The sequence below is a fragment of the Suncus etruscus genome, chromosome 2 (genome assembly GCF_024139225.1).
Source record: "Suncus etruscus isolate mSunEtr1 chromosome 2, mSunEtr1.pri.cur, whole genome shotgun sequence".
Taxonomy (NCBI): domain Eukaryota; kingdom Metazoa; phylum Chordata; class Mammalia; order Eulipotyphla; family Soricidae; genus Suncus; species Suncus etruscus.
In genome coordinates, this window is record NC_064849.1 from 141,795,801 (window position 1) to 141,819,549 (window position 23,749).

Consider the following 23,749-nt stretch of genomic DNA (forward strand, 5'->3'; position numbering starts at 1 on the left):
AGCTCATAGATTATAAAATGAAAATTCTAAACTTTTTTTATTTTTAATTTTTGGGCCACACCCGGCGCTGCTCAGAGGTTACTCTTGGCTGTCTGCTCAGAAATAGCTCCTGGCAGGCATGAGGGACCATATGGGACACAGGGATTCGAACCAACCACCTTTGGTCCTGGATTGGCTGTTTGCAAGGCAAACGCCGCTGTGCTATCTCTCTGGCCCCGAAAATTCTAAATTTTTTAAGAATGTATAGAATGTAGGTAAAAACATTTTTTCAAATATAAAACCAACAAAAATTTTTATTTAAAATACATATAAATATAAATAAATAAAATACATGTAGAAGTCCAGAAAATAATCATGAAAATAGAAAACACAATTGAAAATCAGATTAAGAATATGATTGTAAACATATTCTATCTAAAATATGCTACCTAAAACATATAAGAATATGAAAGAATGCTAAAGACATTCATAAAAATATGAAAATTAAAATAAATTAATTTATTGCTTACACTGGTAAAAATTAAAATGTTGAAACTTTTTTCCAGAAAAAAATTAGAATTATCAAAATGATACCAAATGTGTCAAAATATTTAGTGTTAAGCCAAATACATTTAAAACAAGGACATTTTTTCATGTGCCTTTTGGCCAACTATATTCTTTGAGAAAATGGCTGTTCATTCCTTCTCATGTTTGATGGAGTTAAATGTTTTTTTTCTTGCTATGTTTTATCAAATATTAAGCCTTTATCTGCTGAATATTCGGATAATAATTTCTCCCATTCTGTGTGTAGTCTTCAAACCTAATCATTGTTTCTTTTTAAGTGCAGAATCTTTTCAGTTAAATGTAATCCCATTTGTTTATCTTTGTTTCCCCTTGCTTAGCCAGTACTGTTTTATCCTTAAAGATGCCGTTAGCTTCAATGCCATGGAATATTCTTTCTATGTAGATTATAGTTTCAGGTCAGATTTAAAGGTTTTTAAACCATTTTGATGTGCATGTTGTTAAAGAGAAGACTGAGATCATAAGTTTGCATGTAGTTGACAACTTTTTCCAACACCACTTGTTAAAGAACCTTTCCTTGCTTAACTTTGTACTTATTGTTCCTTTATCAAAGATTAATTTATTATATATAACTGGAGGTCATTCTCAGAATGCTCAATCTATACTATTGATCTGTGTGTCTGTCTTTGTTTTAATACCATGCTGTTTTAATGAATATTGCTTTATATTACAACTTAAAGTTGGGGAAGTGATGCTTTCCATCTTTTTTCCCAATTACTGCTTTAGCTAAAGAATAGACATTTATTATTACAAATAATTTTTTTTTATTTAAACACCTTGATTACATACATGATTGTGTTTGGGTTTCGGTCATAAAAGGAACACCACCCATCACCAGTGCAACATTCCCATCACCCAAGTCCCAAATCTCCCTCCTCCCCACCCAACCCCCGCCTGTACTCTAAACAGGCTCTACATTTCCCTCATACATTCTCAATATTAGGACAGTTCAAAATGTAGTTATTTCTCTAACTAAACTCATCACTCTTTGTGGTGAGCTTCCTGAGGTGAGCTGGAACTTCCAGCTCTTTTCTCTTTTGTGTCAGAAATTTATTATTGCAAGAATGTCTTTCATTTTTCTTAAAACCCATAGATGAGTGAGACAATTCTGCGTTTTTCTCTCTCTCTGACTTATTTCACTCAGCATAATAGATTCTGTGTACAACCATGTATAGGAAAATTTCATGACTTCATCTCTCCTGACAGCTGCATAATATTCCATTGTGTATATGTACCACAGTTTCTTAAGCCATTCGTCTGTTGAAGGGCATCTTGGTTGTTTCCAGAGTCTTGCTATGGTAAATAGTGCTGCAATGAATATAGGTGTAAGGAAGGGATTTTTGTATTGTGTTTTTGTGTTCTTAGGGTATATTCCTAGGAGTGGTATAGCTGGGTCCTATGGGAGCTCGATTTCCAGTTTTTGGAGGAATCTCCATATTGCTTTCCATAAAGGTTGAACTAGATGGCATTCCCACCAGCAGTGGATAAGAGTTCCTTTCACTCCACATCCCCGCCAACACTGTTTATTCTCATTCTTTGTGATGTGTGCCATTCTCTGTGGTGTGAGGTGGTATCTCATTGTTGTTTTGATTTGCATCTCCCTGATGATTAGTGATGTGGAGCATTTCTTCATGTGTCTTTTGGCCATTTGTATTTCTTCTTTGTCAAAGTGTCTGTTGATTTCTTCTCCCCATTTTTTGATGGGATTAGATGTTTTTTCTTGTAAATTTCTGTCAGTGCCTTGTATATTTTGGAGATTAGCCCCTTGTATGATGGGTATTGGGTGAATAGATTCTCCCACTCAGTGGGTGGCTCTTGTATCCTGGGCACTATTTCCTTTGAGGTGCAGAAGCTTCTCAACTTAACATATTCCCATCTGTTAATCTCTGTTTTCACTTGCTTGGAGAGTGCAGTTTCCTCCTTGAGGATGCCTGTAGTCTCAATGTCCTGGAGAGTTTTGCCTATGTGTAGTTCTATATATCTTATGGTTTGGGATCTGATATCGAGGTCTTTAATCCATTTGGATTTTACCTTCGTACATGATGTTAGCTGGGGGTCTAAGTTCAATTTTTTGCAAGTGGCTAGCCAGTTGTGCCAACACCACTTGTTGAAGAGGCTTTCCCTGCTCCATTTAGGATTTCCTGCTCCTTTATCAAAAATTAGGTGGTTGTATGTCTGGGGAACATTTTCTGAGTATTCAAGCCTATTCCACTGATCTGAGGACCTGTCCTTATTCCAATACCATGCTGTTTTGATAACTATTGCTTTGTAGTATAGTTTAAAGTTGCGGAAAGTAATTCCTCCCATATTCTTTTTCCCAATGATTGCTTTACCTATTCTAGGGTGTTTATTGTTCCAAACAAATTTCTAAAGTGCCTGATCCACTTCTTTGAAGAATGTCATAGGTTTCTTTAGAGGGATAGCGTTGAATCTGTATAACGCCTTGGGGAGTATTGCCATTTTGATGATGTTAATCCTGCCAATCCATGAGCAGGGTATGTGTTTCCATTTCCGCGTGTCCTCTCTTATTTCTTGGAGCAGACTTTTATAGTTTTCTTTGTATAGGTCCTTCACATTTTTAGTCAAGTTGATTCCAAGATATTTGAGTTTGTGTGGCACTATTGTGAATGGGGTTGTTTTCTTAATGTCCATTTCTTCCTTATTACTATTGGTGTATAGAAAGGCCATTGATTTTTGTGTGTTAATTTTGTAGCCTGCCACCTTGCTATATGAGTCTATTGTTTCTAGAAGCTTTTTGGTAGAGTCTTTAGGGTTTTCTAAGTAGAGCATCATGTCATCTGCAAACAGTGAGAGCTTGACTTATTCCTTTCCTATCTGGATTCCCTTGATATATTTTTCTTGCCTAATCGCTATAGCAAGTACTTCCAGTGCTATGTTGAATAGGAGTGGTGAGAGAGGACTGCCTTGTCTTGTGCCAGAATTTAGAGGGAAGGCTTTTAGTTTTTCTCCATTGAGGATAATATTTGCCACTGGCTTGTGGTAGATGGCCTTAACTATATTGAGAAAGGTTCCTTCCATTCCCATCTTGCTGAGAGTTTTGATCAAGAATGGGTGTTGGACCTTGTCAAATGCTTTCTCTGCATCTATTGATATAATCATGTGGTTTTTATTTTTCTTGTTGTTGATGTTGTGTATTATGTTGATAGACTTACGGATGTTAAACCATCCTTGCATTCCTGGGATGAAACCTACTTGATTGTTGTGGATGATCTTCTTAATGAGGTATTGAATCCTATTTGCCAGGATTTTGTTGAAGATCTTTGCATCTGCATTCATCAGCGATATTGGTCTGTAATTTTCTTTTTTCGTAGCATCTCTGTCTGGTTTAGGTAGTAGGGTGATGTTGGCTTCATAAAAGCTGTTTGGGAGTGTTTCCGATTGTTCAATTTCATGAAAGAGTCTTGCCAGGATTGGTAGTAGTTCCTCTTGGAAAGTTTGAAAGAATTCATTAGTGAATCCATCTGGGCCTGGGCTTTTGTTTTTCGGCAGACTTTTGATTAACATTTTTATTTCACCAATGGTGATGGGGGTGTTTAGATATGCTACATCCTCTTCCTTCAACCGTGGAAGATTATAAGAGTTCAAGAATTTATCCATTTCTTCCAGGTTCTCATTTTTGTGGCATACAGTTTTTCAAAGTAGTTTCTGATTGCCCTTTGAATCTCTGTCATATCAGTAGTGATCTCTCCTTTTTCATTCCTAATACGAGTTATCAAGTTTCTCTCTCTCTCTTTCTTTGTTAGGTTTGCCAGTGGTCTATCAATCTTGTTTATTTTTTCGAAGAACCAACTTCTGCTTTCGTTGATCTTTCGGATTGTTTTTTGGGTTTCCACTTCATTGATTTCTGCTCTCAGCTTTGTTATTTCCTTCTGTCTTCCTATTTTTGGGTCCTTTCGTTGAGCACTTTCTAATTCTATTAGCTGTGTCATTAAGCTACTCAGGTAAGCTCCTTCTTCCTTCCTGATGTGTGCTTGCAAAGCTATAAATTTTCCTCTCAGTACTGCTTTTGCTGTGTCCCATAAGTTCTGATAGTTTGTGTCTTTATTGTCATTTGTTTCCAGGAACCTTTTTATTTCCTCCTTGATTTCATCTCGGACCCACTGGTTATTGAGCATGAGGCTGTTTAACTTCCAGGTGTTAAAGTTTTTCTCTTGAGTCCCTTTGGAGTTCACAAATAATTTCAGAGCCTTGTGGTCAGCGAAGGTAGTCTGCAAAATTTCTATCCTCTTGATCTTATGGAGGTAGGTTTTATGTGCCAGCATGTAGTCCATCCTGGAGAATTTCCCATGTACATTGGAGAAGAATGTATATCCAGGTTTCTGGGGATGGAGTGTCCTATATATATCACTAGGCCTCTTTCTTCCATTTCTCTCCTCAGGTCTAGTATATTCTTGTTGGGTTTCAGTCTGGTTGACCTATTCAGTGTTGACAAAGCAGTGTTGAGGTCCCCCACAATTATTGTGTTGTTATTAATATTTTTTTTCAGATTTGTCAACAGTTGTATTAAATATTGTGCTGGCCCATCATTCAGTGCATATATGTTTAGGAGAGTGAATTCTTCCTGCTCTACGTACCCCTTGATTAATATAAAATGTCCATCTTTGTCCCTTACAACCTTCCTGAGTATAAAGTTTGCATTATTTGATATTAGTATGGCCACTCCAGCTTTTTTATGGGTGTTGTTTGCTTAGATAATTCTCCTTCAGCCTTTTATTTTGAATCTATGTTTGTTCTGACTATTCAGGTTTGTTTCTTGTAGGCAGCAAAAGGTTGGATTGAGTTTTTTGATCCATTTAGCCACTCTGTGTCTCTTAACTGGTGCATTTAGTCCATTGACGTTGAGAGAAAGAATTGTCCTGGGATTTAATGACATCTTTATATCGAAATTTGGTGTGTCTTTTGGTTAGTCTTGTTTTAAATTAGGTCTTTCAGTTTTTCTCTTAAGACTGGTTTTGAGTCTGTAAAGTTTCTGAGCTGTTTTTTGTCTGTGAAACCATGTATTCTTCCGTCAAACCGGAAAGTGAGTTTTGCTGGGTACAGTATTCTAGGTGAAGCATTCATTTCATTCAGTCTTGTCACAATATCCCACCACTGCTTTCTGGCATTGAGTGTTTCTGGTGACAGGTCTGCTGTAAATCTCAAAGATGCTTGCTTGAATGTAATTTCCCCTTTTGATCTTGCTGTTTTCAGAATTCTGTCTCTATCTATGGGATTTGTCATTGTGACTAGGATGTGTCTTGGGGTGGTTTTTCTTGGGTCTCTTTTGGTTGGTACTCTTCGAGCATGCATGATTTGATCACATATATTCTTTAGCTCTGGGAGTTTCTCTTTAATGATGTTCTTGACCGTTGATTCTTCCTGGAAATTTTCTTCCTGGGTCTCTGGGACTCCAATGATTCTTAAGTTGTTTCTGTTGATCTTATCATAGACCTCTATTTTCATCTGTTCCCATTCTTTGACTAATTTTTCCATTGTCTGTTCATTTGTTTTAAGTTTTTTTTCCAATCTCTCCTGCTGTATGGAATTGTTGTGTATCTCATCTTCCACAGCACCAAGTCTATTCTCAGCTTCTGATACCCTGTCCCAGAGCTTATCCATTTTGTCATTCACTTCGTTTACTGATTTTTTCAGGCCTGTTAGTTGACATGTTATTTCAGTTTGGAGTTTTGTGATTTCTGTCTTCATATTTTCTTGATTCTTATTAGTGTTCTGTTCTATTCTATTCATGGTTTCTTTGAGTTCTTTGAGCATATTCCATATTGCTACTCTAAAGTCCTTATCTGAGAGATTGATTAGTTGGTTGGTCGTTAACTGGTCATCAGAATTGTCATCTTCATTCTCTATGTCTGATGCAGGCCTGCGTTGTTTTCCCATTGTCACACTTGTATTGTGGGTTTTTCTACGTGTTGTGGTGGTATTCATTGGTTATATGATGCAGGCAACACACTTCTCTGGCTCCGCCCTTTCTGGATGGGCCGACTTGCCTCCAAGGTAGGGGAGTCCTCCGTGGATGAAGCCTCACACAGGATCAAATCTTAGGCCCGAGCACGCAGCAGAGTAGACAGTCTGGAGAGAAATTCTTGCTTCTGTGATCTAGCACAGTTCTTACTGTGCATTTTTTCTTCTTGTGATGGTGTTCTTTTTTTAGAAAGAGCGCACGGCTTTGTAGCGAAGTGGAGCTAAGTGCCTTCTGGAGCCTCTTTTCAGCCCACTCTCAGGAGGTTCACACAACAGGATAGCAGAGAGACACACACGCAGCACTCACAGTTTTTCACAGTCGGGCCCCACTGGTCAGGCGTAGTTTTCACTCGCTCGCTGTGCAGCTTCAGAATGCTGTATTTTGGGGGTTCACTTCCCAGAACTCTGAGGAGAGTCACTGGCTTGCTGGGTAGCTTCCGAATGTAGTTTCTTTGGGGTTCGCTTCCCAGGGCTCTGAGGAGAGCTTCCAGAGTTCAGGAAAGACAGAGAAGGGTAGGACAGGGCTCCCTTCAGGTGCTCAGTTTCCTCAGAAGAAGCACAGCCGGGTGGAGACTCTGCAGGTAGAGCAATCAGCACTCTGCCTGGAAACCCCCACATGCAGCCATTTCTCTACAAATAAATTTTAAGAGTGTTAGATTCCCAACTTTGAAGAATGTCATGGGAATTACTATAGATATTGCATTACATCTGTACAATACTTTGGGATGGATTACCATTTTAATGATGTTAATCTATAGCTATGATCATAGGAATTGTTTTGTTGGTATGGTATAATAATTTAATTGATTTGTGTATATTAAACCATCATTGCATCTGTGGAATGAACCCTATTTATTCATATGCATGACCATATTGATAAGCTATTGGATTCTATTTGTTAGCATTTTGTTGCAATCTTTGCATCTGTGTTAATCAGGGATATCAATGTGTAGTTCTCTTTTTTCATAGTGGCTCTTTCAGCTTTTATTATCCAGGTGATTTTAGCATGATTGAAACTATAAGGAAATATTTCCATTTCTTCAATTTCCTGGAAGAGCTGAAAAGGATTGCAGTAAGATCTCTTTATAGATTTGAAAGAATTTACTAGTGAATTCTTCTGAGCTTGGATTTTAGGAAGCCTTTTGATTAATTCAATAGTGATAGGTCTATACTGATATATACATGGGTAGGGCATTTGCCTTACTTGCAGCTGACCTAGGTTCAACATCAAGTATCTCATATGGTCCTTTTCTGTTTTCTGGCCTACAGAAGGTTGTGTTCACTCCTGATGGTGCTTAGGAGACAATTTTGGTTGCTGAGAATCTTATTACGTCAACTGAATGCAAGTGCCCTACTGACTATATGATTTTCCTGACCTTTATCTGTTGTCTTTATTTTTTTTATTTTAAAAGACTTTTATTGTACAGGAGCAGAACTCTAAAACAGATTTACTATAGGAAATAAATAGAAAAAATAAAGTATTTGATTATAATGTTATGGTCTTTATGAATTATAAAAACCATGCACAAAGTATAATGTACAGGTGAAAATGCAGCCAAATCATTTACTTATGTAATAATATTGATGATCCAATCCAAGGTTTTTATCTATATTAGGCCTATAATCTACCATTTAGTACATAGTTTCCAATATATAGTTTACTCCTGGTTCTGTGCTCAGGGTTCATTCCTGGTAAGGCTCAAAGAACCATATGTGGTGTAAGGGACTAAACATGGGTAATCTATGTTCAAGACAATCACCTTGTCTACTATATTTTCAGTCTTTATCGAGACAGAATAATTTCATTTTAGGACATTTTGTTTAGAAATATGTGAATTCAGCACACATAATGTATTGCTTTCTTATAATGCTGTATAATAATTTCTATAGTAAACCTTAAATAAACTCTAGCATGTATGTTGAAAAAGTTCTAAATGTATAGAATTATTTATTTTAATTTATATTTTTATTAATATATTTCAAGTACTATGACTATAAACACGATTTAGTTCGATTTCAGTCATAAAAAGTACACACCCCTTAACCAGTGCAAACTTCCCAGTACCAATGCCCCCTCCATCTTCCTCCACCCCACCTTATGCTTGTCTTTAAGATAGGCTTTCTATTTCTTTCACTCACTACCATTATCCTATTAATTGTTATTGTAGTTATTTCTCTAACTGCACTCACTAATCTTTGTGGTAAGCTTCATATCAAAGGTCCTTTCAAGCCTCACTCTACTGTCTCTGGATATTATTACCAAACTATCTTTTATTTTTATTAAATACCAAAGATGAGTAAGACTATTCTGTATCTATTTCTCTGTGTGACTCATTTCATTCAGCAAAGTAGTTTTCATGTCCATCCATGAAAATTGCATGACTTTATTTTACCTGACAGCTTCATTCTATTACTAATAGAATAGTATTCTATTGTGTATTTGCACCACAGTTTCTTTAGTCACTCATCTGTTGTTAGACAACATGGTTAGTTCCAGATTTTGGCTATTGTAAATAGAGCTTCAATGAACATAGTCATGTTCATTGAACAAAGGGCATTTTTGTATTGAGTTTTTTGTGTTCCTAGTGTATATCCCAAGGAGTGATATGGCTAGATTATATGTGAGCTCTATTACCAGTTTTTTGAGGAATCTCCATATTGTTTTTTATAAAAGCTGGACTACACAGCATTCTCATTAGCAGTGAATGAGTTTTTTTCTCCCCACAGCCACTCTAGCACTGGCTATTCTTTGAGATATTTGCCAGTCTCTGTGGCATGAAATGGCACATCAATGTTGTCTTGATTTGCATCTCCCTGATGATTAGTGCTGTGGAGCATTTGATGTGGATCATAAAAATGTGCCTTTTGGACATCTGATTTTTCTTTGTTGAGAAATTGTCTATTCATTTCTTTTCCCCATTTTTGATGAGATTAGATTTTTATTGTTAAATTCTGTTAGTACCTTATGTATCTTAGATCTTAACCCCTTAACTTATGGGTATTGGGAATTCAATGGGTGGCTTTTGTATCCTATTCCCTGATTCCTTGAGGTGCAGAAGCTTATCAGTTTAATATATTCTCATTTCTTAATTACTGCTTCCACTGGTGTGGACTATGGTGGTTTCTCCTTTAATCTCAATGTCATAGAGTTCTTCTATATACCTATGTTCTTCTATATACCTATATATATCCTTCATCATACTCATTTGGGCATGACAAAATAGAATGGGAGATAACAAGAACTGGGTAATATTATATGTAAAAAATGAACACATAAATTCAGGAGAGCACTTCATCAGATAAGCATTATTTCTAAAACAAACAAACAACATTTAAAATAATAAGGTGTTGATGCTTTTAAAAAAACATTGCTACAGAGAAGGTAATTTGAAAGTGTCAGTTTCCATATGATTTTTCATGACAAATATCTCGGTTGACAACACAAGTATCTTTATGAACTCTATATAACATATATCAGTTGAACTTGGTCAGAATTAACAGAAAACACAATGTTTTGCTTTTGTTATCATTCTACTGTTCTCTCAAGGTGAACTAGAGATGAATGATTAATCACCTGCTTACATTTGGTTTTATTTATGAAATCTCACACAGTCAATAATTGATTGCTTTCTGGAATAAGCAACTCAAGAAAGTGAAAATATCACTTCCTCCCAAAAATGTATAGGACATGTACTTGATTTTTTGTTTAGAAATAAAGAATAAAACAGAATATTTACCACTATTGCAATTTCTAAGTGGCAGAGTATAATCTTAGCAATTTGTTTCAGCTCAAAGATTAAACACTCTAATAAAGTCAGAGGGAACGTATATAAAGCCCCCCATGGAATATGATGGTATTCATAAAATAATGATGTAAGTAATGTATTTTTGTTTGTAATTTTTCTTGCTTATTTGAAATTAGAATTTAACTTCAAGCGGATATTTCCTAGAAACAATGTCAATTAAGTGTCTGGGATTTTTTTATAATGCCTTTCGATATACTTTTATGGCACAACATTTTTATTTTTATGTTACCAAATTTAACAGTGGCAAGTTTGGGACATTTTAACTCATCTCTTCGTTTACTTCAATGCCAGGAATATATTTCAAATAAAGAAGAAACGGATATTTCTTCAATGAGGAAAAGTAAGTGATATCATTTGAAGCATATTACACAAAGGAAAATTGATGGATTATGAAGTATTTAAAGAGTACTTACTATCTTGAATTTTCAATAACAACATAAATAATGCCCAAACCCATTAAGACATCTGTTGATAGAGGTAAACAGAAGATATTCACTTTAGGATTTTTAGGTCGTTTTAGGGTTGAGATGCTGCATAAGAGGCAGTACATTTTTTTTCCACATCCAGCAATTCGCAAGGCTGACTCCTGAATCAGTGTTCAAAAACCACTCCTGATGTTTCCACTTGGAGACTGTCACGGATGCAGAATATTCAACCAGGTAGGCTGAATACATGGCAAATGCCCCACAGCCGTATTATCTCGCCAGCCTCAAAATGCAGCATTTCCCCCAGAAAATTCTCCCTGTTGTTAATTACAGAATTCTGGAGAAGATAGTTGAGAAGAAAAAAATTATGGGCCAGTCAGAGTGATAGTACAGAAGATAGTGCCCTTGCCTTTTACTAGACCAATATATGTTGAATCCTCAGCACCTGTTTGTCCCCTAAGTATTGCCAAGAATGATTCTTGAATTGCAGAGATAAGAATAATCCTTGAGCACCACCAGATATTGCCCCTAAACAAAAACAAACAAACAACAAAAATAACAGAAAATAAAAGAAAGAATCAGAAATCATCTCAGTCTCTCAGACCCTTACTATCACTATATGAGAATTCTAACAAAATAAAGCACAAAAAATACCTAAAGTTAACTATGGGAATGGTGGCTGTATTATTAAGAAATCTGAAGAAATAAAAGTCATTGAGTCTATGGCACTATTTGTTTTTAACCATCATCTCCCCATAGAAATAGAAACTTGACCTGCCTTTAAATTTTAACTTTAGCAATTTCAACCAAATTTTAAAGCGATATTCCTCATATGACCTGGTTAGTATTTATCTTGCAAAATATAATATTCTAGTGCCATAAAGATAGTACCCCAGTAAGGGTGTTTGTCTTGCTCATGTACAACCCAGGTTCCATTCACCAACAGTGAGCAAAGAGCCAAGAGTAATCCAAAGCATAACCATGAATGTGAAGCCCTTCAAAATGTACATTTCCCCCAAATAACATTGAAATAATTGTTTACATCATGGCTTAATTATCAACCAATTAATAGTTAATCAATTAAATTTATGCATTATATTTAGTGATATTATATAGAAGACAAGCCTTAAAATAATAAGCTAAAATATCAAACAACTAATGAAATCAACACATGAAAAAAGAATTTATTTTTTCTTTTTAAGATGTATTTTGCTGCATATTTGTTTTCTTATTTTTAAGATTGCTTCATCTATGTTTTATTAATAAATGTCGTTTTACATTTTCACTGCCACCCTAAAATGTGTCACTTTAAAATTTGCGTTGGATTATTGACAATTTCAGGTTAGTACAAAGCAAAGGCAAAGATCCAAAACAACTATATCAAAATGATATGTGTAAATGAATAAAATCTTATCTATTTTAGTAGTCATGATAACACATTTTTCTTATAAAGAAAATAGTAATACTTCAGTATATTAGCAACTATGTTTACTTTCACACTAAAGTTTTAGAGTTACAATAATAATATAAATATATTTCCAAATCTTTTGGGTAATGGCAGAAGTGTAAAATATATTCTATTTCCATTTTGTTCTACGTGATTTCTTGATATTTTATTATAATTTTTCCAAGTTAACTTTTATTCCTATATCAGTATCTGCAAGTCTGTGACAATGATACAGAAACAATGATATATTCCAAATAGCACTGTCTAAATGCCACCTGTAAAAACAGCAGGAAAGCAATATAGTGAGGAGCAGAACAGCAGGTAAGATGGTGTTTATATGAATGCCAGCTACATATTTGTTAAAGCTAATGAGGTGTAAAAGGTAATGCGACTTATCCTCATCTTGTCCAGAGTTTGGAGGCATGTTGGGGAGTAAGTTCCAAGAGAGGATGGAAAATTGCCTAGATCTGGTAAAACCTAGTGGCCAATAGAAAAGAATAATATTTATTTCTTGGATCGGCAATAATTAGATGCCAAACTGATAAAAGAAAACGTGTTGGTTATAGGGGCCAGTGTCATATGTGTTGTAGGGAATTTTGCTTTTTAATGTTTTTATTTAATTATCTATAAATTTAATTGATATACTTAATTAAATCCATGTCAGTATGATTGTATGAAGTTTATCTTTAAATTGAATGTGAAGTTATATTGACAAAATAGAATAAGATAATTTGTTCATAAAATGCCAAACTAGAATGTGGTTTCTATTTTATTGTTTTCCAATAGTTAAATAGATAGTACAATAAAGTCATAGGTTGATCTTCATATAGTAATATTAGAAATTATCCCTACTCCTGACCCAAATATATATATCTCTATTTCTCCTAAATCAATACCATTAGGGTGATAGAAGGTTAATATTAAGTAAAATGATGAAATGTATTTTTAAATTTGAAATTTCCTGCACATAATATAATTATTCTTAGAGACTTTATAAAAGTAATACTAAAGAAAAAATGTGTGTAGATTTGGCCTCTGTCAACATTTTTAATTATCCTTTATAGATAATGATTCTTATCATGTAGCACACATTTGAACTAAAGACAATGTTTGCATATTTAAAAATTGTGTGTATTTTTCATGACTTAAACATGGCTAATTTTAATCAGTGTTAGAGACTTCTTGTCCTAACTACATCAGAAATACTGTCTAGGCTATCTGAATTTAAAACAAAAATATAAGAATTTTATAAAATAACTAAATCTTTTTTCATGTTTTCTCACTTTTACAGTCCTAGTCCTAGAAATTCTGGAATATTCTTAAATGATTTGGAGAAATGTTTCTCCAAATTCATAATATCTCTATCCATATGGCAGACTATCAAAAAGTACAGCTGGAACTGTGGCATGATTTCTACACAAACAAAATTCTTTCCTTCAGGGTAGCTGAAATGCTTTTCTTTAAAAACCTCCTTTATTTATTTACGTTATTTTTATGGTCTACTCCTGGCAAAGCTCATGGCATGCTCCTGACTCTGAACTCAAGAAATCAATCCTGGTAGTTCTCCATGAGCCATATTAGGATCTAGGGATTAAACCAAGTCAGCTGATTGCATAGTAATCAGCGATACTGTTGTTGTTGTTGTTGTTGTTGTTGTTGTTGCTGTTGTTTCAAGGCCACATTCTGTGGTACTCAGTGCTTACTCTGGACTCTTCTCAATGATCACTCCTGGCAGTGCTTGGCAACATATGTGGTACTGGGGATCAAGAGATAAGCCAAATGCTTTTACTATGCTATCTCTGCCCATATTCTAAAAAACGTGTCAACTGATATACACTGTCTGCCCATATTATTTGATATTATCTCCATTATTACATAAACTCTCTATAGATGTTAGCCATATTTACAAAGATCTTCACAACACAGAGGTAACTGTTTGAATAATTGGAGATAATACCCAAGACAAACCAAAAGTTAAACCTGAATTGCACAATTTTTATTCCCTCCAGAGTGTTTTTTCCATATTTTCCACAGAACATCTAGTTTTTGAGATTACTTGTTTTAGAGATCCAGGAGGATCAATATATAGCTTTAGATTTAACCCTAATTTTTGGGTAATAATTAATTATTTTACAGAAAATCAGGAGAGTGTGCATGCATTTTAATTCTGTTTTAATTTACATAATTTAATGTATAAACTTAACAGACAATTACACAAATGAAGGCCATTATTTTTAGTCAGCTTCAACAAGTTTAAAATATATCAGTCTAAAATCATGCATCAGTACCCCAAATCACAAATATATACTCCACTTTGTATTTGTTTCTTAATTTATAAAAGGTGTTAGAACAAAGTACTTGGGTATTACAAATCAAGTACTTTAACTGACAATGTAAAAAGATAACCAAAATAACTTCAAAAGTTGTTGCCTTTCTCCTTTGACTTTTGAATTGTAAATAGTTTAATTTTATATTTTCATGGATTATAGGGGAACTTTACTTCCAATTATAACATATTAATTGTATAATAGATAAAGGAACAAAAGTAACAATAATCAGAGCATCAAACTATTTATTAGATTTTTAAATTATATAATGAAATTTTATTTTAAAAAAAGGACAAGAGTGATAGTATGACAGGTAGGACACTTGTCTTGCATGTGGCTGACTCAAGTTAGGTCCTTGGCATCCCATATGGTCTCAGAGCCAAACAGGAGTAATTCCTGAGTCCAGAGCCAAGAGTAAGCATTACGACCCACCAGCTGTGGCCCAATAAGCCAAATAAATAAATAATAATATTTTTATTTATTGATTTGTTGGTTTTGGTTTTTTTTTTTAGTTTGGTTGTCAGAACTTCTTGTGCTAAGGACTTAATGTGGGCATGGCTTGGGGAAGAATATGTGATGCTGGGATCTATCTTGGCTCAACCATAAAGAGTGAGAGTAAGAGTAAGTTTGTACCCATTGTACAAACTATCTAGTACCACAAAAGTAATCCTTCTAATAGCGTAAAAATAAAAAAAAGGTTAGACTTTTATTTGGGTGAAGAAAGCAAGGTCAGAGATAAAACAAGGAATTTATTTATTTATCCTTTGTCAGTTTTCAGGCTGAAGCACAGCTGATAAAATGGTAGAATGGCACATTGCTTCTAGTCAACAATATATTGATTTAATGTAAAACTCATGCTCAATTGCCATTTTCCTTCTGAAGGTTTAAATGAGCCGATGGATTCTGAAATATGTACTGGCAGCTGAAGTCTAACAGAGTTATAGTGTTAACAGTTGTGCGCCTCTTTATTTTGTTTCTAAAATAAGTGTATTAAAGTCTGGGGGAGGGGGAACAAGAGCTCCTGAAAATTATTTAGTAACAGAAATGAATGCCACATGATTATTACCCTTCTCTTAAGAAAATATGCATGATAATGTATTCATTATTGATTCTTTCTCTGTAAGACTCCTGCTTTGGCTCATTGCTCATTTTAAATGGCTCAGTAAGTCACAAGACTTGTCAGTGCTTTCTCACTTAGCTTTACATCATTTGTTTACAGCATCTGCTCAACAATAGCTGGCTTTATGGATGAGTACCTATAGATTGTGAGGCTTTAATGTATAATGTAAGTGTATATTAAATCTGCTACACATATGTCATGACTACAGAGGGATTACTTAGAGTTAGCTACAGATAAATACATTATTTTATTCTATATTTTCAAGCTTAGCATGGTGCCTGGAACATGGTATGCATTCTTTGACTATTGAATAGATAGATGTGTAAATAAACTAATGAAGTAAAATGAGGGGAAAACCAGCTGTTATTTTTACAAGACTTAACTAACATCATACAATGATGAAATTCTAAATAATTCCTTCTAAGTCTGATTGAGACAGAAATTTATAGTATTAAAATGTATAATATTTAAAAAAGAGAAAAAAGTACTTGCCTGTCTCAGGGAATACTCTTGATTCTGTTATCACAGATCACAGTTTTGGAGGCCTCAGGGATCATAGATATGTCCAGAATCAAATTCCACTTGGTTATATGCAGGGCAATACTCTACCTGCTATACTACCACACAATCCCCAATCATTATTTTTTCCATAAAGTAAACTATGCTTGAAAGGGAATGAATATTAAGCTGATAAAAATGTAGCACTCTATTAGCTAATTTATGTCATCAAAAACCAGTACAATTTGTTTACGGTTTTACAAGTTTTACAATAAATAATAACAATAAATTAAAGCTGTAAAGTCATGGCAAAATAGTTTATTGTGATAGTTTAATTTATAGTGGTAAAATATTGTATTGTTTTATATTTATAATTTTATTATACCATGTCCTCCAATAGTGTCCGATTCCTTCACCATTATCCAAGATCCCTCCCACCTCTATTAAGTTCAGTCTCTAGAGATGTTATCTCAGCATTTATTTCCATTATATCTGCTCTAAAGCCCTTCCTTTGTTTATGTATACTCTGTTTATTAGAAAAGCAATTGATATTTTTACATTCTTTATGACTCAGTTAATTTAGTATGACACTCTATTTCCAAGTTTTAGCAAACTGAATAAAAAAACAGATCTTTTCTCACAACCATGTAGTATTCCATTGTATATGTATACAACAATATTCTTATTCACTCATCTAGTGTTCGATTCTTTGGCTGTTTCCAGGTATTAGCCACTATAATTAATGCTGCTATGTACATCGGCTTAATCAGGTTCTTTTCAATGAATGCATTAATTGTGGAATTTTCTGATCATATGGAAGCTTCATTTGTTTAGCAACCACACCTGCATGTGTTTAGTATCACTCCTGAAGTTTTAAGGAACTCTAGGCAGTGTTGCGATGGAATTGGGGTCAGCTACGTGCAAGGCTAGTACCTTAATCTGTTAGTATCTCTCCTACTCACAAGGAGGCTCTATTATATTTCTTTGAGAAGTCTCCAAACGCTTTAATATAGAGACTTTACCAGACAAAGTTTCCATTAAGAGCACATGAAAGTACTTTTACACCAAATCCCTGTCAGCACATATCATTTCTGAACTTTTATATATAAATCATGCTTATTGGTATGAGGTGATGTATTATTATCATTTTGATGTAAAATTACCTGTTAACTATTGACAATGAATAGTTTTTCATTATCAATGTGTACTGGCTATTCATATGTCTTCTTCAGGGAATGCTTGCTAATTTTCTCTCTCCATATTTTCATGAGGTTTCTGTGTTGCTATTATTGAGCTTTGTTAGTAATTTATATGGCTGGGACAATATCACTAAAATTAATAAATTAATATTTATGCTGGGAAAAATCTAAAAGGTCTATAAGTATACTTTCCATGCAGGAGATCTGGTTTTGCCACTGGCATTATATGATCCTTTGACTACAACTAACATGACCTCTAAAACTAGCTGTGAATAACACTAAGCACATCCAAGGTGGCCCCAAACTAAAAATAAAAACATACCTATAAAGATTTTAATATCGACTGAAGTAATGTTATTTTACTATTCCTCCAAAATTTCTGTTAAAATCCTATATATACTATATGCTAGACATTTGTAACTTTGAGTAGACTAAAATGTTTGAAATACTCTAAGAAATTCTCAACAAAAGAGTAAATGATTCAATATTCTTCCACCTAACACTTATTTCTTACATATTACTTGATTTGTTATTTTCTGAATAGACATTGCTTATCTGTCCCTACAGTACTTTTAGACAAGAATTATTTTCCTGACCACTGGCCTTATTTGAGCTATTCCTGCGAAGAAATATTGTTGCACTGTGACTTTGAAGAGTGGGTGTACAAGATCTTCCTGCCACCATATTCAAACTTCCAAGATTCAGTGAGAAGTTATTTTCTTTGGGAAAAATAGTCTGTAACAAAATTGTTTCTACTAATTTGCTATAGTACTAAGATGTACACATCACAAGACCTCATAGAATTTGTTGTGGGCTTCAACTGTGCTTCGTTCACATTCTTGAAATCTCACCTTCCATTCACCTGGACCAGGTTTTGATCTTTCCAAGGGTATCTTGCATAGTGATATATAATATATAGATACTAAGTGGCAGTTACTATGCAACACAAAAATTGGATTAGGAATAAGAGTGGGGCTTTTATTTTCTACCACCTCTCCCCCAGGAGAAATAGGACATTGATGGTACAGAAATACTAGAGTGTGTGGGCTGCTGTTCGGCTAGATTTTGGGTATAATTTGAAATTGGTACAGGGCCAAGTCTAGCCAGGTAACAAAGTCATTAAAAAGAATACATTCTGTATATACTGTATACACATACTAATTTATAAATATATTTATATTTGCTGTATATGCTGAAATCATCTTGATAATATTGCCTTTATAATTATTTAACTCTGATGATTTATTTTGGTTTACCATTAGATATGATTTTATCTTAATAAAATGCATATATAAAATGGTATAACAGTTAGTCACAATTTCTATATAGAAAAACTTTATAATGTAAAATAGAATTAATATTACTTAATAAAAGCAATAACCAATAAAAAATAAGGATCCGAGGTGGAGCGATAACACAGCAGTAGGGCGTTTGTCTTGCACAAGCCCGAACTAGGATGGAATTGGGTTCAATCCCCGGTGTCTCATATGGTCCCCTGGGCCAGGAGTGATTTCTAAGTGGGTATCCAGGAGTAACCCCTGAGCATCTCAGGGTGTGCCCTACCCCCCAAATAAAGAAGATACATTTGAAATCTAGACTCACCAGCCAGTTCTAGATCTTCCAGACAGCAGGTCATTTAATGTTTTTGGGTATTTTAATCAATAATCAAGGTAAAACTTTCCAAATTTTATGTTTGACAGTAACATTTCAGCAAGACATATTTCCACAATGATTGCAATAAACCAAATAGCAAGAATAAAAGTGCTGTTTTAATTAGATGACTTTAAAAAAATCACCAATAAGGCATTCATGCAATCACAATTGGGATACTAGCTATTTATTTAAAAAAGATGCTTTAAATTAACACATGAGTTAGAATTGGATTGTTTATTGAGAAATCATTAGTACACATTAGTACACACATGTTTTACAAAAGCAATGAGATGATAAAATACACATCTACATTTCTTCCTCTAACATTTCTCCTTAACATTTACTAACATTATTATCTTTTCCACATATTTTCTTTTACTCATGAGTCTAACGTCTTCAATTTAACTTAAACTTTCATGTTCTTCATGTAATTGTATACATTATATTAACAACATAACATGTCTAGCTACAGAAGTTTTGAATGTGAGGTGATGATATAGCTTTTTCCATAAGAAAAAAGCTTTTTCATTCTCAGAGGAAGAAAACTTAGAGGGAATAATCTTTTGCAATGCTATGAGAGAGAGAGAGAGAGAGAGAGAGAGAGAGAGAGAGAGAGAGAGAGAGAGGGGAAGAGAGGGAGAGAGAGAGGGAGAGAGAGGGAGAGAGAGAGAGGAAGAGAGAGAGAACTAAAAACTATTTGCTGGCTATGCATTAGCAATTGCTGGTATTGTCAATTTTTCCAAGCATCATACCATTGTCATGACTATAAATACTGGCATTTTACATTCCTTTCCCAAAAATGATATTGAGCAGGATTCCAGGAGGGTGACACTAACATATCCTTTGTAAAAAGGAAGTGGACAGAGACTGAAGAGAAAATCATATTTTGCTAAAAGATAAAGGCAACCTCAAAAGTAATTCATAAAAGAGACCTTTGGGATGATTGAATATAATTACAGCAACTGTATTGTATTCTATATAATAGAGGATAAGGTGAAAGAATTGTAAGAATTTCTATTGTATGTTTTCTTCCTCCAGTTATAAAGATAATTTTGAAGAATATACTTGTCTGTATGAGAATAATGCAGTTGAGCCATTGTAAAAGTGTCTAAGCTTTTATAAAGGTAGGTAGTCTGGTTGGGACTAATTGACTGAATTTTCAGAATAGCTCTCCTGGGCCCACTTGTCTAGTTCACAGATTCAAATAAAGATGCAGAGATTAGATTTTACTGTCCAAATAGTCAGTCTCTTGTTAAATGCTTCCATTGAGTTTGGTATAAAATTGGACATTATGTGTTCCTTAAGGATCATGGCTCCCTTACAAAAAAATAAATAAATAAGGAAGTTTGGTTCTCTTGATATACAGAGAAACAATCAACTGTTTATGTTTGTTAGCTGACTGAGCTTCTCATTAGCTGAAGGGCTTTAATAAGGATTTATGTAGCATAACAAGAGTGTCTACCAATAAGTATTGGAATTCTTTTCTAAATTTTTCTAAATGCTATGTAAGTCAGGTAGAATAGTAAAAGGTTATACGATGAGGAGATATTTCAATTCATATACCAATTGTAAGCCTTTTAGTCCATATAAAAAAGCCTTTGATAAAACGCTGCTTCCCTTAATGACTAAATCACACAGACCTTAGAGATAAAATAGAAGCTTGAAAAATTGCTCAGTTGTTGACTAATAAGTAAGCTGTATGGAATGGGTAACAGATTTCATTTGGACATGATTTTTACCTTTATCATTTAGAACTAATTGCGGAATGTCATGCTAGGAATATATAGAGGTGTTAGTTACAGTAAATTTACATTCAATCTCTTAATCAAGGAAATTTAAATAGGTTGACTTTTTATTTGCTAGAGTGTAGGCACAGCTAAGAGTGAGAGAAAAAGAAATAGGTGAAAGAAAAATCAACAGAAATAAATCAAGTGTTGCGTCTAATTAATGCAAGTAACTAATTGAAAATTGAACTAGTGCTAAAATACATTAAATCTAGCACATTTCTTTGTATAATAGTAGAACAGTATAATAATAGCTTTTAAGAGGATTAATGATTATAAAATTTAATGGCACACAGCACAAATTATTTTTTCATTTTGAAAAGTCATTCTAAAACAATCAACAAGAATTGACAACTATTTCTAGTTTTAAGATTCTATTCAATCTGAGAATAATGGTAAACAAGTTAACAATGATAACATTTTTTGTTACTTTTTTTTATTTGTTTTTGGACTACACTCGGTGGCTCTCATGGGGTATTCCCGTTTATGTGCTTAGAAATTACTCCTGTAATTGCTAAGGGTGGGGACAGAGAGGGACTGGGGATAGAAACTTGGGCCTGCCATGTGCAAGGCATATGCCCTGCCATACTATCACTCCAGCCCCTGGCAACTTATATAGATGAGAATTTAGATTGTCACCATAATTCAAAAAGTATATTTTAGTAACAACTTCATAGAAAGACTGATAATTATAAATTTCCTTTAGATATTTTATTATTTCTTGGAACAATATTTAATAAAGACAGTATTATTGTTTCATCAAATTTTGGTGTATAAAATTTTAAATATTCTGTGTTCCACACAGCAATTCCTGATGTGAGTTTAGTTTTCACATTTCACATAAATTGGAAAATACTGCAACACTTCACAGTAATAACTGCAAGTACATGTCTGTTTCATTCTATCCCCTAACAACAAAAATGTAAGTAGATAAAGAAATTGTGAAAAGATAAATACATAGGAACTATATGCTTACATGTTATGATTTATTTAAGTATTATTTCAACTGTCACAAATTCTGTTCTATCTAATGATTTTAATTGTTTTCAGGTGGTTTAAATTATCTTAATTTGCTAAATATTTTCCCTTAAACATCAATATAAATGTAATAAAATCATATTTGGGGACATTTGGTTGTGGACCACGAGCTAGCCTCTAAATTTTCCAGACCACAGCATACCTGATACAAAATTTATTGAGTAAGTTTACAATGAATTGTATGGCAGTTATCCAAATGCTAGGCTATGGTCTTTGCTTACTTATGGTCTTTAAAACTTACTCAGAATTTACTACTGCCAAAAAAGTGATAGGCATTGTTAGAAAACAGTGAAATCTGAATGAAGAAATTTATAGCTACTAAAGCCAAAAGAGTAAGATAGACTACTTTCAAATGATAGAAAAAAAATGCAAAGACAATTTCTTTGGGAAACTGGAGCTTTCAAAATTACCCTACTATTATGGGGAATTTATAAAGCTACATGCTGTCTCAAGACTGGATATAATAACTCAGTAAAGACCTCAGAACACATTAAGCTTACACCTCTATCACATCTCTAGATTCACTGTTGGCAGGATGTGTAATGATAAAAGGAAAAAAATTTTCAAAGTGGCTTAAAAGAGGGTAAAAGAAAGCTCAGCAATCAATATCACTGTGCACATTAAAAGTGATTCAAAATATAAAGCAAATATAATAATTTGGAAATATTAATACTTTAAATCAATGATATATAATCTAAGAATAAATAACTGGAATATGCTATGTATACCCTTGTTAACACTATTGAGGTGGGGATATAGGACGACACCTTGATCCAGACTTCAACAGCATTAAAAGCAAAGATACCTTAATAAATTAAATAAATAAAATGAATATTGAAAATTATGTTCAGAAAAATTTTCTTTGGTGGTAGTGAATTGTAGTTACTTTTTACATCAAAATCATATAGGGGCTGAAGCATTAGCAATGGGTGGTATTTGCCTTGAGCTTGGTAGATCGGAGTTTGATCACCACCATCTTATATGGTCCTCTGAAACTATTGGGAGTTATTTCCGAGCACAGAGTCAGGAGTAACATCTGAGAGCTACCAGGTGTGGCCCTCAAACAAATAAAAAAAAGTCATATAAACTTTACTACTGCAACAGCTATTTAATTATAATAATGCAATTTTAAAAAATATAGTGGGTGATAAACATGTAACCTTTTCATTGCTGGCCCACAAGAAGGCAAATTTGCACAACCATAATCAACAAAAGCTGATATTTGTTCATGAATACTTTAGGGATTATTAAACAGATTATGAGTCAGTAGAAACCATATTAGAAACTCTCATCAATCACTAAATGTCTGATCCTATATAGCTATTAATTTCTATCTTTCGAATTCACTTGTTTAATATTCTTCACTTTGTCTCTTCCAGAATTAAGCAGTTTAATGAAAAGTTAATGCTTACAGAAGAATTCTGTCCTCTTCCAAATTTCAAATTGCTTCCTTTTTGCTAGATTAAGCCATCTCAAAATTGTGTTGTTTACTAAGAAGAATAACTGCTGGACATTGAAGCAGATATAAAAGATGTGTCCATTCTTTCCACCTTCTCTAAGGAATTTGGGATTGGATTCTCTAAGTGAGAATGAAATAGGACATATAGTATAGCAATTATACAGATGAAAATAGTCAAAAGTAATATTTTTGCTATTGTGATTTTCACTAGATTCTAATGATAAAGAAATTCTGAAGGATTAGTTTCTGATTGTGATAGTGCATACTCAATAGACATAATTTGAATTTTACCCTTTACCTTCAGTAAGGTTGAAATATTTACCAAATTTCTATTACAAATACAATTTATTTTATTTTTTCTTTAAAAATTTAATTGAGATAATCAGATTTTTTCATGTATATAACATTATAATAACACATCCATCAACAGAAAATCTGCTTTCCTCCACCCAT

At 33.8% G+C, this 23,749-nt stretch overlaps 1 protein-coding gene across 1 annotated transcript in view; it reads left to right on the plus strand.

Moving 5' to 3' along the window:
* Positions 1-11,722: 11,722 nt before the first annotated feature.
* The window catches only part of LOC125998229 (cytochrome c oxidase subunit 7C, mitochondrial), an 867,002-nt gene continuing 854,975 nt past the window's right edge, over positions 11,723-23,749 (plus strand). The window contains exon 1 of the mRNA XM_049766514.1: positions 11,723-11,726. The gene's annotated coding sequence lies outside the window, so the exon portion shown is untranslated. The remainder of the gene's footprint in view (positions 11,727-23,749) is intronic.